We start from the raw sequence: 19158 nt of genomic DNA on the forward strand, positions 1-19158 counted from the left end.
TAACCGACGCAAAATACGGTCAGTATTTTACATGCGTAATACGGATGAATTACCCCTAAACAGTGCTCCGTATGTCATCCGTAATCAAGGTGTGGTCGCGTATTTTGCGCATGTAAGCATCCATATGTAATCCGTATGGCATCCGTATAGCGAGATTTTCTCGCGGGCTTGCAAAATGGACATATAATGGAGCCCTATGACAGGGTTTCTAACGGAAATGAAAGAATAGATATGGACACATAGAATGCATATATATATATATATGTATTCTATGTGTATATATCTATTCTTTCGTTTCTTTATTAAAACTGTCAGTGTGAGTTTACTGTATCGCGCACTGAATTGCCGGCTTTGCTAAAAGACACCTGGTGCGTATTTCTCGCAAGTCACATGTGTGGTCCGTATGTAATCCGTATTTTTTGCGCACCCATAGACTTGCATTGGCGTACTACGGCCGAAGTACGCTGACAATCGCAGCATGCTGCGATTGGCACGGAGCGTAGAATACGGATGAGAAATATACGGCTGGTGCGAGGGACCCCATAGAGAATCATTTGTCCGTGTGTAATGCGTGCTTTTAGCGCCTCTCACTCGTCCGTATTCCTCGCCAGTGTGACCCCGGCCTTAGAGACAATATTGGATGAGGAGGGATGGGGGTTGTACAGACATCTCAAGAGTGGAAAGTATTTACATTCTCAGGGAGGACAAAGAAGCTCTGATGTAGAAAAGGAGGGACACATCCAAAGAGGAAATAAGGGGAGGATAGAAGAAATACTAATATATGATCTCGTAAAAAGAGCTGCACCTTGGATACACATGGACCTCTTGTCCAACCTATATTACTGGGAGAGACACGCCAACAAGCTAAAAAGAATTGAATCTTGGACCATGCTGCAAACTATATACCAAGACAGGTTATTACACTTGGGGTCATTTAGTTTGGAGAATCGAAGACTTAGCGGTGATCTTATTACAATGTATAAATATATGCGGGGACAATACAAAGACCTTTCTAATTATCTTTTTTTTCTTAGACCTGTGACAGGGACAAGGGGGCATCCTCTACGTCTGGAGGAAAGAAGGTTTAAGCATACTCACAGACACGGATTCTTTACTGTAAGGCTATGTGCACACGTATGCAGAAAATTTCTGCATAAAAATAGGACTCCTTCCCAGAAAACGCGCGTTTTTGCCACGATTTTTGCCGCAATTTTTTTCCGCGCGTCCCCAGACACATAGAAAATAGCCAGAAATGTGGAATTTTCTGCTAAATTAATGAGCATGCTGCGTTTTTTACCGCAAAGCGTTATTTTCGCGGAAAAAAAATGCATCAATATGCACAAAAAGTGCAAAATGCATTAAAAAGAATGAGAACCTTTTTTTAAGCGGACTTTTTGGTAAATCCGCGAAAAAAACCACTGTGTGTGAACACAGCCTAAGAGCAGTGAGACTATGGAACTCTCTGCCATATGATGCTGTAATGAGTGATTCCCTACTAAAGTTTAAGAAGGGACTGGATGCTTTTCTTGAAAAGTATAATATTACAGTGTATATACACTAGTTTCCTTAATATTGCGTTGATCCAGGGAGCTAGTCTGATTGCCGTATGTGGAGTCGGGAAGGAATTTTTTTCCCCAATGTGAAGCTTACTGTTTGCCACATGGGTTTTTTTTGCCTTCCTCTGGATCAACATGTTAGGGCAAGTTAGGATAGGATGTGGGTTGAACTAGATGGACTTAATAACCTTAATAACTATGTTACTATGTTACTATATCAGGGGTCTGAAATGAATGATGGATTAAAGATTGCTGAAACTTTCTGCAATTTTATTAACTGAAGGTAACCAATAACATGTCAAAATTTGTGTTTCCATGCTAAAGTTTCCATAGTTTTTAAAATCTGTAGACCTATTTTTTAATTAATTGATTGAATACTTGGATGACTCAACAAAAATAGATGGCTAAGTAGAAATTTAATTAATAAAATTAAAGGCATCTGTGACACCCCAGAGTCCGGTTGTCACAGTGACATCGCCTCCCTCTAAGAGGTAAAGTCATACTTGGAGGCAGAAAGGGGCCCCCCATGCCAGGTAATACATTAAATTACAATTCCTGCTGCAGGTCAGAAAAGAGAGCTGCCTTATAAATTCTGGCCAGCAGAGGGGGTTGGTGAGTCAGCTAGAAGTCAGCTGAGGGGGTGGTCATGGAAACGAAGCAGCTGTGAGCTGTGAGGAGAAATGATGACAGTTACAACGTGAGGAGGTGAGGTAAAGAGATCTTTCTGGAAGATCCTGTCAGTTCAAGACAGGCAGAGCTGATCTGTGAAGAGGGAAAGGACAAGAGCAGAGACTAAGAAACTCTAGGGAAGCTAAAATACTGCATATAGCAGACCCCTGAGTGAAGCGCTAATAAAGACATCAGAGTCCTAGGCTGACAGGAACTGTACGCCCTGATAGCCGAATCTAAAAGTACAGGGGATTGTAAATTCCTGTGTACATTGAACCACCTGAGGGCACGGCAGCGGATAAGGAGCCCGGGGCTGACGGTGAAGAGAATGGTACCTGTGGAATAGGCTCACGCTGACAGCCGTACAGGTTAGTGAAACCATCATGAATAGAGGGTCGCAGCTAAGTTATAAACAGCAGAGACCCACATACACAGCGCAGAAAGGAAGGTCCTAAATCCCCACCTGGCAAGGTGGATCCCCTGAATGCCTCCAGGCGAGCCGGACTCATTCCATCACCTGTATGTGGTACACCGGACTGCAACCTATTACCAGTAAAAGGTAAAGAAACTGCACTTCTTTGTGTCGCTCATTTATCTGCACCCCAACGTTTACAGCCATTTTTACTATTAAGTTAACATCTTTGCCCTGGGACTACAGCCCTACCTGTGGAGGGCTACAACATCATAGCTGCGCCCAACATCCATCCCAGAGAAGCAACACCGCAGCGCTGGTCACCTCTGACTAGAATACCACAGGTGGCGTCACGTATTTCACCATCTAATAACTTTATTTTCATTTTTACCACATAAATACCACACAGCTTTCCCCTATTTTATTACTGGACGCCTCTGGGCCACGGACAGGGTCGCCACCGCCGTGACATCGTTCCCCATTGAAGTTGATGGGCCCGATACTGATTACCCCCAGGCCCCACGGGGCGCTCCAACTGGCATCACGAACAGGATTTAGCAAGCCTAGCAAAGCTGGGTACTGTGCGCCATAGACCTTATTAAATTGTGTGCTAAAGACTTTAATGAGCTTTCAAATAACTGCCATAACTGCATCATACAGCACGTGCGAGCAGAGAGTGACGTGCAATTGTGGACAGAGCCAGAAATAAAGCATGACGCAAAGCCCCTGCCTGTGCTTTGACATTAGTGAGCCACTGAAAAGGCAGGAAGAAAATGCTCAACGCGGGTGAAGATTCAGCAGCGGTCGCAGCTGCAGCCCCCATAATGCCGCTATCAATGCCATATATACCAGGAGTGGTCTGGTTACCTCAGTACTCAGGGGAGTCGCACACCCTGAGTGATTTTAAAGAAAGGCTATGTAGTTTGTTCAAAGTGTACCCCCTGTCAGAAAGCCAAAAAGTCAGCATCCTCATTGGCCAGTTAACTGGTGCAGCTCAGAGGGAAGTAAAGTCCTGGCCGGACACTGATAAAGGAGCTGTCAAACAAATCTTAGCCAGACTGAAAGACACTTTTGATACCCGTACTGCAACAGAGATAAAAATGAGATTTTTTTTGGTGCAAACAGAGAGTGCAGGACAGTATACGGGACTATCCCCTTAATCTTCAGGAGGCATTACAGGCCTTAAAACAGGATGACCCTGAGAGTGTGCAAGATGAAGATAGATTACTAACAGAGCAGTTCATAGAGGGACTCCAGTCTAACAACCGAAGGACACAGCTGCACATATTGGCCCTATAAAATACTGAAATGGACTTTGCACACTTTAAGGATAGAGCCATCAGAGTGTTACGTGAACCGATCCCTAGCAGCACAGAGCCCTCTAAGCAACCTACAATTACATACCAGCAGGAGACAGCATCCTTTCAAAAGACCTCTATTGAGACTGACAAGCCATCCCAAGATGAGGATTCTGCTGCAGACTTACGTCTCCAAGTAAAGGAACTAACCAAAAGTGTGGCTACACTCACAAAAACTGTGCAGTCCCTGCAAGTGATTCCAAACAAGAAGATCCAGCTGGCCTCCATTCCAGAAGACGCCCCGTGGCGACAGCAGAAGAGGATACCAATGACCAGAGGGAGAGACAGTGATCGTTACGACGAGGACGGACAGCCCATTTGTCGCCGCTGCAACAAGGCAGGACACCTAGCAAGATAATGTCATTTAAACAAGCAACCCCTGGGGCAAAGGGCCATCCCCCAGGAGTAAGACAACCAGGCCCACCAAATTGGCGAGACAAGTACGTAAGAGGACGACCAGTCTTGCCTGTTGTGATTGACGGATTTCCGATGAACGCTTTACTGGACACCGGTTCCCAGGTGACAACGATGCCATATGTTCTTTTTAAGCAGTACTGGGCTGATTCAGACATTACTCACCGCCCAGATAAAGACCTTGCCATATTTGCCAGCAATGGTCAGCCCTTGCCTCAGATGGGATATAAAGAGGTGACCATCAAGATTGGCCGAGTAGAATTGCAATCGCAAGGTTTGATAATAGTTGATGTTGACAAATGAGAATGCCATCCTATGATCACTTTAGGCACTAATGTAATTGAAAATTGTCTTGGAGAAATTATTGTTTTGTTACAACAGGTAGCCGAGACCGCCAGCTCCAGTCAGCAACGGGCCCTGCAAAAAGAGATCAGAGCCCTGATGCAGAGACAACAGGTAGAGCTGTCTGCTGGAGAAGTCGGCAGTGTCAGAGTAAGTGATCCTTTCCCCATTGCAGTACCTCCCAGAAGTGAAATGTTAATTTGGTGTCGGGCAGCAATAGGCCTAAGGGGTCAAGATTACCAAGCCCTGGTAGAACCCATGTATTCTGATAGTAGGCCCACTATCCTGACAGCCAGAGGGGTAGTTGCTGTCCGCAAGGGGAGAGTACCAATACGCATCTTAAATTGTGGGGAGAGAGAGGTCCAGTTACCCCGGTATGCCACCCTTGCTAAATTGTACATCGTCAGTAACAATGCAACAGAAGCACTAGAACCCTTGCTTCTGTCTGACAAGGTGGAAGAGAAGGGCTCTGAAGGGCAACAGGAGGATTGGTGTCAGCAGCTACATGTAGGCACTGAGTCCACCCCTTCACACCAAAAGCATGGGGCTTACTGGATGGCTCGAGAATGTGAACGGGTCTTCAGCAAGCATCCTCTAGATTTTGGGCAGGCAAAAGGAGTTCAACATCATATCCCCACCGGAGATAATAATAAATAATAATAAATTTTATTTTTATAGCGCCGACATATTCCGCAGCACTTTACATTTCAGAGGGGATTTGTACAGACAATAGACATTACAGCATAACAATAATCACATACAGTAGATTATAACAAATACCAAGAGGAATGAGGGCCCTGCTCGCAAGCTTACAGTCTATGAGGAAAGAGGTAGACACGAAAGGTGGGTGGTAACAGTTGCCCTGATTGTATGGACCAGCCATAATGTTAAGTGTGTAACAGTACAGACACAAAGGGCTAATGGATGCATAAAGCATGTGGGAACATGATGCTGGGAACCTGGTTATGGTAAAACTTTTGGCTCTGCCACACAGGGATAGGTTAGGTTAATGTGTTGAGGCGATAGGCCAGTCTGAATAAATGCGTTTTCAGGACACGCTTAAAATTGTGGGGATTGGGGACTAATCGTATTGACCTGGGAAGTGCATTCCAAAGAATTGGCGCGGCACATGTAAAGTCTTGGAGACGGGAGTGGGAGGTTCTGACTATTGAGGATACTAACCTCAGGTCATCAGCAGAACGGAGGGCGCGGGTAGGGTGGTATACTGAAACAAGGGAGGAGATGTAGGGTGGTGCTGAGCCATGGAGGGCTTTGTGGGTGAGGGTAATAAGTTTATACTGAATTCTGGAGTGGATGGGTAGCCAGTGTAATGACTGGCACAAGGTAGAGGCATCGGTGTAACGATTGGTGAGGAATATGATCCTGGCTGCAGCATTCAAGACAGATTGGAAAGGGGAGAGTTTTGTAAGAGGGAGACCGATTAGAAGAGAGTTGCAATAGTCGAGACGAGAATGAATAAGAGAAACAGTAAGAGTTTTTGCAGAGTCAAAAGTAAGAAAAGGTCGAATTCTAGAAATGTTTTTGAGGTGCAGATGACAAGAGCGAGCCAGTGATCAAATGTGGGGGGCAAAGGAAAGCTCGGAATCAAGTATGACCCCAAGACAGCGGGCATGTTGCTGGGGAGTAATAGTGGAACCACAGACGGAAATGGCAATGTCGGGTGTAGGTACATTAGTAGCGGGAGGAAACACAAGGAGTTCAGTCTTTGACAGGTTCAGTTTCAGATATAGTGAGGACATGATATTAGACACAGCGTTTAGACAATCGCCAGTGTTTTCTAGAAAGGCTGGCGTGATGTCAGGAGAAGAAGCGTATAATTGGGTGTCATCAGCATAGAGATGGTAATGGAAACCAAATCTACTGATTGTTTGACCAATAGGGGCAGTGTACAAGGAGAAGAGGAGGGGGCCTAGAACCGATCCTTGAGGAACCCCAACAGTAAGGGGAAGGTGAGAGGAGGAGGAACCGGCAAAAGAAACAGTAAAGGAGCGGTCGGAGAGATAGGAGGAGAACCAGGAGAGAACGGTGTCCTTGAGGCCAATGGAATGGAGCATAGTGAGGAGGAGCTGATGATCCACAGTGTCGAATGCTGCAGAGAGATCCAAGAGAATTAGCATGGAGTAATGACCATTTGTTTTAGCTGTTAGCAGATCATTAGAGACTTTAGTGAGGGCAGTTTCAGTGGAGTGTAAAGAGCGGAAACCGGATTGGAGAGGGTCGAGAACAGAGTTTTCTGAGAGATAGCGGATAAGACGGGAGTGGACCAGGCGTTCCAGGAGTTTAGAGATGAAGGGAAGATTAGAGACAGGTCTATAGTTAGCGGCACAGTTTTGGTCGAGGGATGGTTTTTTAAGTAGTGGATGTATGATGGCATGCTTAAATGAGGAGGGAAAAATACCAGAAGAGAGAGAGAGGTTAACTATTTTAGTTAGGTGAGGGGTGACAGCAGGGGAAAGGGACTGGAGGAAATGTGACGGAAATGGGTCACTGGTGCAAGTAGTTGGGCGAGAAGATGCAAGGAGCCTGCTTACTTCTTCTTCTGTGACTGGTTCAAAATCAGAGAGTGAGTTAGATGCAGTGGGGGAGGGAGGACAGTGCATGGTATGAGGGGATTTGGAGATAATTTCCTGTCGGATCTGGTCAATTTTTTCTTTGAAGTAAGTGGCCAGATCGTCAGCTCGGAGCTCCGTGGTTGGGGCCTGTACTCTTGGATTGAGTAGGGAATGAAAAGTGTCAAAGAGACGTTTCGGGTTATTGGACAGTGAGGTGATGAGGGTGTTGAAATAGGTTTGTTTTGAGAGGTGAAGGGCAGTGTTGTATGTTCTAAGCATAAACTTAAAATGGATGAAATCTTCGTGTAGATTGGATTTTCTCCACAGACGTTCGGCGCACCTGGAGCACCGCTGCAGGAAACGTGTTTGCACCGTGTGCCAGGGTTGTCGCCGTCTGCGTTGTGGTGTTCTATTTATAGGGGGTGCAAATTCATCCAGGGCAGTTTGAAGTGTTTCATTGTAATGCTTCAATGCAGAATCAGGACATGAGAGGGAGGAGATAGGGGCCAATGAAGACTGCAAGTTATTCAGAAGTTTCTGGGTGTTAATGGCCTGTATGTTTCTATAAGTCTGGACAGTGGGGGTGACCTGAGCAGCCTGGCAGTTCTTTATAGAGAATGAAAGAAGATTGTGGTCAGAGAGCGGGAGAGGGGAGTTTGCAAAATCATCCACTGCACAAAGCCGAGAGAAGACCAAGTCGAGGGAGTTTCCGTCTTTATGCGTTGGAGAATTAGTAAGCTGCGAAAGGCCAAATGAGGAGGTTAGAGATAAAAGGTGAGTAGCAGATGGGGAGAGGGGAAGAGCAATGGGGATGTTGAAATCTCCCATGATGAGGGTAGGGATGTCACAGGAGAGAAAATGTGGAAGCCAAGTGGCAAAATGATCCAGGAACTGATGGGAGGGGCCGGGAGGACGATACACCACCGCCACTCGCATGGAGAAGGGGGTGTAGAGTCTGACGGCATGGACCTCAAAAGAAGGGAAGACAAGTGAGGGTACTTGAGGGATAACCTGAAATGTACATTTTGGTGATAGGAGCAGACCAACGCCTCCACCAGCTCTATTGTCTGATCTTGGGGTATGAGAGAAGTGTAGCCCCCCGTATGAAAGAGCAGCAGCAGCGGTAGTATCTGACTGCTGGATCCAGGTTTCAGTAAGAGCCAGAAGGTTAAGAGAATTAGAAAGGAAGAAGTCATGAATGAAGGAGAGTTTGTTACACACTGAGCGAGAATTCCAAAGTGCACAATTAAGAGAGACAGATGGCATGCAGGGAATATTAATAAGATTAGAGGGGTTACTGAGTGTAGCAGTGGGGGGGTTTGACTTTCTATAACATGGGGGACCAGGGTTGGGAGCAATGTCTCCTGCAACTAGGAGAAGGAGGATAGAAAGAGTGAGCAGATGGTTAAGTGATTTGTGAGAGCGTCTCTGGTGTTGAATGGTGGGACTGGCTGGATCTGTGCAATTTAACAATGTGAAAAGAGCATGAGTGCTATACAAAGGAGAGGAAAGAAGCGAGGGGCCAATATGGATGGAGTGTGGTGAGTTAATGCCAGGGCGGTGGATGTGTGTGAATGCAGCGGCAAGGATATAAATTACACAAATGCATATGGTATATATTTGTTGTAATCCAAATGTACAGGGAGTAGATGTATATAAATGTCTTACCTGTCTCCTGCCCTGTATAACTGCCATGTTATAACTGCCAGAAGTACTTTGATACATGTACTTAGATTACATGTGCATAAATGCTCCCCCTAGCTAGGTCTGAATATATAGGAGGTTGAGGCTAAGTTTTTTTTTTTTTTTTGTGGCTCTCTCTCTTCTTGTTAATCAATGACACTAAATTGAGACACCAGGACCCAATAAAATGTTGTGGTCAAATAAACACATGTCCAGCACTACATGGATCATAAAGCACTTTGAAAAGTTTCTTGACCTCACAACATAAGGGGACAAGCAGAGTAAGTTGAAAAAACTATATACCAGATATAAGCTTGCAGAGTTGAAAACACATAGATAGCATTCAGGATTAACTGCTTGCTGACATTGAATGGAGGCACAGGAGTGGATTCAGAGCAGAGATTGGAAAAGCTGGTTACCAGATATAAGCTTGCAGAGTTGAAAACACATAGATAGCATTCAGGATTAACTGCTTGCTGACATTGAATGGAGGCACAGGAGTGGATTCAGAGCAGAGATTGGAAAAGCTGGTTACCAGATATAAGCTTGCAGAGTTGAAAACACATAGATAGCATTCAGGATTAACTGCTTGCTGACATTGAATGGAGGCACAGGAGTGGATTCAGAGCAGAGATTGGAAAAGCTGGTTACCAGATATAAGCTTGCAGAGTTGAAAACACATAGATAGCATTCAGGATTAACTGCTTATCATCCACCCATTAAAGAGAGACACCGGCCTGTACCCCCAGCACACTACCAATGTGCCAAGAGTATGTTACGGGAGATGAAGGAGGCTGGGGTAATCAGAGATAGTTGTAGCCCCTGGGCAGCTCCATTAGTCCTCAATAAGAAGAAAGACGGTACTATGAGGATGTGTGTAGACTACAGGTGGATTAACAGCATTACACATAAAGACGCGTACCCATTGCCTAGAATTTAGGAATCACTAGCTGCACTGAGAACTGCTAATTATTTCTCTACCTTAGATCTCACCAGTGGGTATTGGCAGGTTCCTGTGGCAGAGGCAGACAAAGAGAAGACAGCGTTTACAACACCAACTGGCCTCTGCGAGTTTAACTACATGCCGTTGGGGCTCAGCAATGCACCAGGAACATTTCAGCGGTTAATGGAATGCTGTCTTGGACTTAAAAACTCTGAAACCGTTCTGCTGTACCTGGATGACATCATCGTCTTCTCCAAAACCTATGAAGACCATTTGAAGCATCTAGCCGAGGTATTGGAAGCCCTGTCAAACTTTGGCCTGAAAATAAAACCGTCCAAATGTCACCTTTTGAAACCCAAGGTGCAGTACCTAGGCCATGTGGTGAGCGCGGAAGGTGTGGCACCCGATCCTGGCAAAGTCACCATTATCCGGGACAGGAAAAGACCCAGCACTATCCATGAAGTGAGGCAATTTCTTGGGTTAGTAGGCTAATACTGAAGATTTATCAAGAGCTTCACCAAGATAGCAGCACCGCTGCAAGATCTTCTAGTGGGCCAATCCAAGAAGGCAAAGAACAAAAATCTTCCATTCGAGTGGAACAAAAGGATAGAAGAGTCCTTCACCAAGTTGAAACTGGCCCTCACAGGAGATGAGGTCCTGGCCTACCCTGACTCTAAGCAACCGTATGTACTTTACACTGACGCCAGGCTCGTGGGATTGGGAGCAGTGCTGTCACAAGTGCAGAAAGGCAGAGAGAGTGATTGCCTACGCCAGCAAGAACCTTCGTCCCACTGAGAGGAACCCCGACAACTACAGTTCTTTTAAGCTGGAGTTCCTCGCCATAGTCTGGGCAGTAACAGAACGCTTCAAGCACTACTTGGCTTCCGCAAAGTTCACCATCTACACAGACAATAATCCGCTAACCTACCTTGAAACAGCAAAGCTTTGGGCACTTGAGCAGCGATGGATGGCCCGGCTGTCCAACCTAGAGTTCACCATGAAGTACCGAGCAGGACATAAGAACGCTAATGCGAATGCGTTGTCCAGGATGCCCAAGTCACCAGACAGGGGAGAAGATCCAAAAGAACTCGAAGAAATCGAGTTACCAGCCTTCCACCATTCAATTGCAGCCCAGCGCTCTCAAGGAGTAAGGAATAAGCGCTTTATCGTACGAGAGGTAACGTTGAATCCATTACCCCATCATGAGTGGGCAGAGACACAAGACAGTGATCTAGCTGTTCGCCTCGTAAAGGAGTGCCTGGCAGAAGCTGATGCACACCCTGGTCCAGATGACCCACAGGAAGCACAGCAACTATGGAAGGAGAGAGGCAAGCTGTTCATCTACGAGGGTAAACTGTGTCGGAGGAACATCAACTCGCACACACGCAAATTGGTCTGGCAGGTGGTAGTCCCGGAGAGAGATGCGCCAATGGTCTTAGAGGCATACCACAATGGAGCAGGACACTTCGGTTGGAAGAAGTTGGAAATTCTACTTCGTGAAAGGTTCTACTGGCTTGGCATGAGGAGTTCCATTGAGAAGTGGTGCCGAGAATGTGGCCCATGCAACCTGCGCAGAAAAGATCGTAGCAGCCAGCGAGCCCCATTACGGCCGATCATCACAAAACAGCCGCTTGAACTGGTAGCCTTGGATTACGTGAAGTTAACTCAGAGTAGGAATGGCTACACCTATGCTTTGACCATCGTGGACCAATACTCAAGGTTCTTGGTAGTTGTGCCTGTTAAAGACCAAACAGCGAAGACAGCAGCCAAGGCATTTCAGCAGCACTTTTGTCGACCGCACGGATACCCTGAACAAGTGCTCACTGACCAAGGTCCAGCCTTTGAGGCAGAAGTGTTCCAGGAGTTCTGTAATATGTACGGTTGCAAGAAAATCAGAACAACGCCTTACCATCCACAGTCAAATGGCATGTGTGAGAAGATGAACCAAGTGGTCATTGACTTATTGAAGACCTTACCTCTGGAAGAACGAAACCAGTGGCCAGAGAAGTTGCCAGATCTGGTAGATCTATATAATCATATACCGGTAAACTCTACAAATTGCACTCTGGCCTACCTGATGAAAGCGAGACCTGGCAAGTTACCTATTGATTTAGACATGGGAGTCTTAACACCTGAGACAACATCACCAGATGCAGACTGGAATACAGAGCGGCAGCAGCAATATAGCAAAGTGCAAGAATGTGTGGAGAAAAGTTTGTCCCAAGCAAGACAGAGGCAGGAAAGAAATTACAACCAACACGCCCCTGCAGTTCCCTTGACACCAGGAGAACAAGTACTTAAAAGAAAGAGACATGTTCACAAACTAGATGACCAGTGGGAGGCAGAGCCATACACCATTATACCGTCAGACTTTAATAACACTAAAGTATGTATCATCAGCTAGATGGAGGAGAAACCTTAGAAGCAGTCTCAAGAGATCATCTAAAGATGTGCCCTGATCAATTGAAGGACAAGAAAGTCCAAGACACTCCACAACTAGTGTTGAGCAACTTTTGTTTTTTTAGGGTCGAGTTTCGTTTCATGAAACCCGAATTTTCCAAAAGTCGGGTCGAGCAAAATCGGCCGACTATAGGGAAAAGTCGGGGTCATCCCGAAACACGGAACCCAATGTAAGTCAATGGAGAATTAAAGTCAGCAGTGAGAGGAGGACAGGAAACACACCAACAGTGCCCATTTGAATGCCAAAAGCATAAATTCTTGTTACTGAAGCTTGTCAACCTTAATTAACTTCATAATACTAGCTATGCACTGAAAAATGGGTGTTATTTGGCTACAGTTGTGGGGGGGAGGGCTGGCTCCAGGTTTTCGTGGGCCCAGGGCCAAAGAGCGCCCCTTTAACACATACCACAACTCATGATGCTCCGATACGGCAGAGAAATAGCAGTATAGTACAATGAAAAATACTTCACTTCTTACATCTCATGACATATCCATTTTAAATTCTCCAATACCTCCAAAAACGGACAGTATATAACTCCATACAGTATTATGGCCAGCGCTTAGTGCGCTATACAGAGTAATGAGGCCCATATATTTCTCAATACGGAATCATTATTCCCATATAATGTTTCAAACCGTATATGATGAGCTCCACATAATGCTACAGTATATGTTGGTCCCAATGGATGAAACTCCACTGTCTTAGGCTGGTTTCACATTTGCGTTTTTTAGCGCTGGAAAAAAACGCATATGTGCGCATGCGTTTTTTCCCCTATATTTAACATGGGTGCGCATACCTGCGCGCTTGTAAGCGCATGTATGCGATTTTCATGCGCTGCGTTTTTTTGGGGTGTGCGTTTGTATTTTCCAGACGCAGCATGTTGCATTTTTTGGCCCTGCAAAAAAGCGCATGCGCACATATGCGCACGTTTTGCGCTAAAAATGGCCATTATAGCCTATGGATGCGCATATGTGCGCACTGGCATGCTCATGTATGCGTTTTTTTGCATATGCGTTTTTTTTTTTTAACCATGGAATTTAGGGGTTTGGGTTAGAGTTAGGGTTAGTTAAGGGGGTTTAGGGTTAGGGTTAGGGTCAGGGTCAGGGTTAGGGTTGGGGTTTGGGTCAGGGTTAGGGTTAAGTATGGTTTGGTTAAGGGTTAGGGTCAGGGTTAGGGTCAGGATTAGGGTTAAGTATGGTTTGGTTAAGGGTTAGGGTCAGGGTTAGGGTTAGGGTTAGGGTTAGGGTCAGGGTTAGGGTTAGAGTTAGGGTTAGGGTTAGGGTCAGGGTTAGGGTTAAGTATGGTTTTGTTAAGGGTTAGGGTCAGGGTTAGGGTCAGGATTAGGGTTAAGTAGGGTCAGGGTTAGGGTTAGGGTCAGGGTTAGGGTTAGGGTTAGGGTTAGGGTTAGGGTCAGGGTTAGGGTTAAGTATGGTTTTGTTAAGGGTTAGGGTCAGGGTTAGGGTCAGGATTAGGGTTAAGTATGGTTTGGTTAAGGGTTAGGGTTAGGGTTAGGGTCAGGGTTAGGGTTAGGGTTAGGGTTAGGGTCAGGGTTAGGGTTAAGTATGGTTTGGTTAAGGGTTAGGGTCAGGGTCAGGGTTAGGGTTAGGGTTAGGGTTAGGGTTAGGGTCAGGGTTAGGGTTAGGGTTAGGGTTAGGGTCAGGGTTAGGGTTAGGGTCAGGGTTAGGGTTAGGGTTAGGGTTAGTTAGGGTTTAGGGTTTGGGTTAGGGTTAAGTATGATTTGGTTAAGGGTTAGGGTCAGGGTTAGGGTTAGGGTTAGGGTTAGGGTCAGGGTTAGGGTTAGGGTTAGGGTCAGGGTTAGGGTTAGTAAAGTCATGGTTTGGGTTAGTGTGAGGGGCCACCTAATGTTGGAAAAAAACGCAAACGCGGTAAAAACGCACTAAAAACGCATACAAACGCATAAAAACGCTGCGTTTTTTTCATGCATGCTCATAAAAATGCTTGAAAAAAACGCAGCAGTTGTATGCTTTTGTATGCGTTTTTTCAATGCGTTTTTTTGCGGGAAAAACGCGCTGCAAAAAAAAGCAAGTGTGAAACTAGCCTTATGGGCCCAAATAATGCTCCATATATAATGGGCCCCATTTCTACTGCTCTAGTGTATAATGGGCCCTGTAAATGCTGCTCCAGTGTCTGATGTCCACCTTTGGAATGCTCCAGTGTATGGTGGGCCCCATATATCATTCACCAGAGTATAGTGCTCCCCAAAAATTGCTGTCCCAACATTGAAAACAATTACATAGGTCTCCTTGCTAGGGAATCCCTGCACTACTCTGAACTCCTTGTCGTCCCCATCTTCCATCTCACTGCACTTGGCTGTTTAGGCCCTCCCACCGGCAGAGACACTTTTTCGTACTATGCGGTGCCCTGTGCCAGTGCCATCGCCCATGAGTATGCCCCCCCACCTGCTCAAGAAACCTGCACTTGCATCTGCACCTTCCTCTTTGTCACCGTGTAAGGTGGTATAGTATGCGGGAAGGGGAACCTGAGTTTCCTCTGGGTCAGATTCTGGCTGTGTAGAGTGCGAGGGGAATGTAGTGGTCTGGGTCAATGTACCAGCAGCATCATCCAGCAGTGGCTGGGCCTCAGTGCACTTGTGGCATCCCCAAGAGTACGGTCGCCACTGTGGCATTGCCTTCCTCCTAGGGAGTGTGTTGTCAAGCTTGGGAGCAACGAAGGATCTCTCTAGCAGTGAAACTAACACACAACACATTTCCCACTCCACGCCAGCAGGGAGACCTCTGAACCTGACTGCTGAGGAGCTGCTCTCTGTGGTCGGGAGGAGGTAAGTTAGGGCAGGGAAGGGGAAGTGTGTGGACGTGAGAAGGGGAGCTGGAGGATGAGCAGAGTTAAGGCTCACTCCTAGCTGGAGCGCATGGTCCGGATTCCGGTCTCCGAGTTTGTAGGGACACTGACGTTCCTGCAGCAGAAACCGGGGGAAGTAGCAGCTATAAATGCTCTGTACCCAACTAAGGCTCGGAGGCCCCAGCATCGACGTGTGTGAGGCAGAAGGAAAAGGCTACAGCTGTCTGCCATACAAGTAAAGTCTGAGGAACATCTGTTAGACAGGAGGCGTTTCAGTGAACCACGGTCCTGTGAGTGCTTCCCCCACAAGCGCTAGAAAGGAGACGTTCAGGAAGGTACATGTTGGCGGAGTGTTGGAAGGGAGCTTTCCATTCTGGTCCAGGAGGTTGGCAGAGGTCCTGACCCGGAGGACACAGCACGGAGGCAGGCATCTGTGTAACCTGCAGACTGTGAGTAAAGCTTTGGAATTGCACGCTCTGGTATCCTACAGTTATTCCAGCACCGCTACATCTGGGTACCAGCACCTACACCACCTGTGCCTTTCCCCATCACTACATCTACACTTCCCTGGGACTCCAGCTCCACCTGTGGGGAGCTTCACCATCTTTGCTGCACAACACCATCAGTCCCAGAGGATCTGCATGCAGCGTCAGCCTAACATCTATGTTGCCGAACACCACAGGTGGCGTCAAATTATCTATATAAACTCTTTACCATTATACCATGCCATTTAAATGGGCGCCCAGGGCCACCGTCCGGGTCACCGCTGCTGTGACACATCCCACTGACACCGGCCCGGTACCGAGTACCCCACAGCCCTGGGAGGGCGACCCATATGCCGACTGCTGATCGTGCGGCGTTATTCCCACAAACCTCCAAACAGCGTCCCTGAAGGCAAAGTTTTGGGTTTCCGGGGGCAGTATGATTGCAAAGCTGAACCTTAAAGGAATGTCCAAAAGGGCCCCACCTGGATTGGAGCCTGTGGCTTAATTGGACTGCAACCGGGAAACCACTACCATACAAGCTACAGAAAAGATGGACAGATTGAAAGCTTTGTCGATTCTGTGTGTGGTATGTGTCCGTTTGTAGTTGTGCTAGCGATTTCTCAGCTTTATTCCGTTAACGACCGAGACTCCGGCATGGCCCCACGGTACGCGTCAAGCTTACTAGAGGGATACGCGAGGCTGTGGCACGTGAGATTGAGCAATAACAGGTCTAGCATTCCAGTACATGTCCGGGGCTGCATGCATGCTACACTGAAAGGACCAGCTTTTGTCGCTTACAGGTGCAGATAACCTGCTGAACTCCGTTAGTGGTGGGGATCTGGGATTCAGATTATTCCCCACGAACGATGATTTCCCAGTAAGTTCAGGTCAACCGCAATTCCGGAGTTAGGCCTAACCGTCATTCCCGAAAAAATTACGTGTCCAAACCACAGGTGCTGTAGCTTGCTTAACAGCTCGGCAGCCGTTCTCAGGTCCAGTATGGATTCAACAACATTGTAGAAAGTTGATAAAGGGTACAGTTTCACCGGATAACACGTATATATGTAGCCTAGTTTACACATTAAAAATATATGTCTATAGATCAGGAGGCAAACTCAGATGTTTTCAGGCCCAGTATGGATTTGACCAGATTGTACAAAGTTGAGAAAGGGTACTTTATCACTGGATAGCAGGTATATATAGCATAGTTTAAACATGTAAAATCTCTGTGTTCTCAGTATGGATTACACAGCAATCTAAAAAGTGGAAAAAAGGAAATGCATTTGAGGCGTACACAACAATATACTTTTGGTGTTATTTTTAAATCTTCATATATATTTCTGTCTCAATAATACAGTCCAGCCTCTCCGTAATAGGAAATGAGATGCATACAATTAGTGACATAAAGGCTATTGATTGCAGAAATCTAGGAATTATTATTCACGGGAAAAACTTCCGTCACAATTCTCATAGGCGATGCTGACCCTCAATTAATTTGTGTGTTGAGACAGTGAAAACATTTTTTTGTGAATAAAGTCTTGCTGTATCGCACTTCCATTGATTCCATCACTGTTACTCATATCAATCCAATTTTTATCACAGGGAGCGATGTAAACATGGTGCTCACTGGCTATCATGATCTGTCACGTAACTTTGGAGTGCAAAAGACAGAAGCCACAGGCCGTAGGCGATTCTATTTGATTGGCATGAGAGGGCACATTTTGAAATGTGCGCCGGAATGTCACACGTTTGTGAGTAGGAAAACTGTGAAATCTGATGATAAGCCACCACTGCATGTAATTGTGAGTCGACGTCCATAAGAAATAGAAGGCACTGATCATCTGGAGCTAGAGCCCGGCCAGCAGGACAGGGCATAGCTACATCTTAACCATCATCTTTCAGTTCAATCAATTTGTAGTGGCAGTCCCAGTGAAGGATTTGACAGCCCAGACAACACAGCGGAGGAGCAGGGAGAGGTAAACATTGCAAATGCTGGGGCTCTGCCCAAGCAAGGGGGGCACACTCGTGGGTGTCGGTACTGGCACTGGGCCCCTCATAGTACGGCAGGGTGTGTCTGACGGCGGGTGTGCACCACCACTGTCCAGGGCAACGGCACTCGCACGGTTTTGTGCACTAGGTGGTGACCCCGGCCATGGGGGGGGCCGCCCACTTAGGGAGGTTTACAAAGTGGCATATGTAGATGTGGGTCATTCAGCTGCTGCAAAAGGCGAAATAGGTCAAGTTCGCGGAATAGGAGGAGAACCAAAGCAAGCCATTTTTCGGGCAACCTATGTGTCATCAAGGGAAGGTGGGACAAAATCCTTGGAAACCCATGCATGGTTCATTTTAATGAAGGTTAGATCATCCACATTTTGGGTTGACAGACAGGTCCTTTTTTCTGTCAGGATTGATCCAGCTGCACTGAAGACTCTTTCCGATAGCACACTTGCAGCTGGGCAAGCGAGCTCCTGTAAGGCATATTGTGCCAATTCAGGCCAGGTGTCCAGTTTAGCGGCCCAATAGTCAAAGGGGAATGACCTGTGTGGGAGAACATCGATATGGGAGGAAAAGTAGTTGTTAACCATAGTTGACAACTGCTGTCTCCTGTCACTTTCCATCAATGCAGTATTACCAGTTGTGTGAGCGGTCCGTGAAAAATCAGTCCCCAACATTGTCATGAAACCCCTGTCTCCAACGCCACTTCTGCTGTGTGCACCTCGAACACCTCTGCCAAGCTGCCCTCGGCCCGTACGGCTCGTGTGAGAACCATCACCGCTGCTGTGTGCTGGGAATGCCTCAACCAACCGGTTAACCCAGGGTTGCTTGTTTAGTAGCCAATATTAGGTCAAGGTTCTACTGTGGCATGATGTTTTGTAATTTGCCTTTATAGTGTGGATCCAGGAACCTGGCCAACCAGTAGTCATCATCGTTCATCATTTTGGCAATGTGTGGGTCCCTTTTTAGGATCTGCAAGGCATAATCTGACATGTGGACCAATGTTCCCGGTGTCAATGATGCACTGCGAGTGCTGGTTGGAGGAGCACTTTCTGGCAAATCCACATCCCTCCAGTCACGCACAAACCCTGTACCAGACCTTGCCACGCCAACATTTTCACTTGCCCCATGAGATGCATCCTCCTCCCCTAAGTAATCATCCCCATCATCCTCCTCCTCCTCCTCTTCCTCCACCTCGTCCAGGAGAGGTCCCTGAGCAGACAATGGCTGAATGTCATCAAGGATTTCCTCCACCTCTTCCTCCTCGTCAACATTGGCTGCAGACGCCTGCTCCTTGCGTCAAAGTTTGCATGAGCAGAAGCATAAGTGGGATGCTCATGCTTAGGATGGCGTCGTCTGCACTTACCAGCCGTGTGCATTCCTCAAAACACTGAAGGACTTTACAGAGGTCTTTCAGCTTCGACCACTGCACACCTGTCAACTCCAT

This window comes from Dendrobates tinctorius, unplaced genomic scaffold, assembly GCF_039654945.1.
Source record: "Dendrobates tinctorius isolate UK_male_01 unplaced genomic scaffold, ASM3965494v1 ptg000086l, whole genome shotgun sequence".
NCBI classification, from domain to species: Eukaryota; Metazoa; Chordata; class Amphibia; order Anura; family Dendrobatidae; genus Dendrobates; species Dendrobates tinctorius.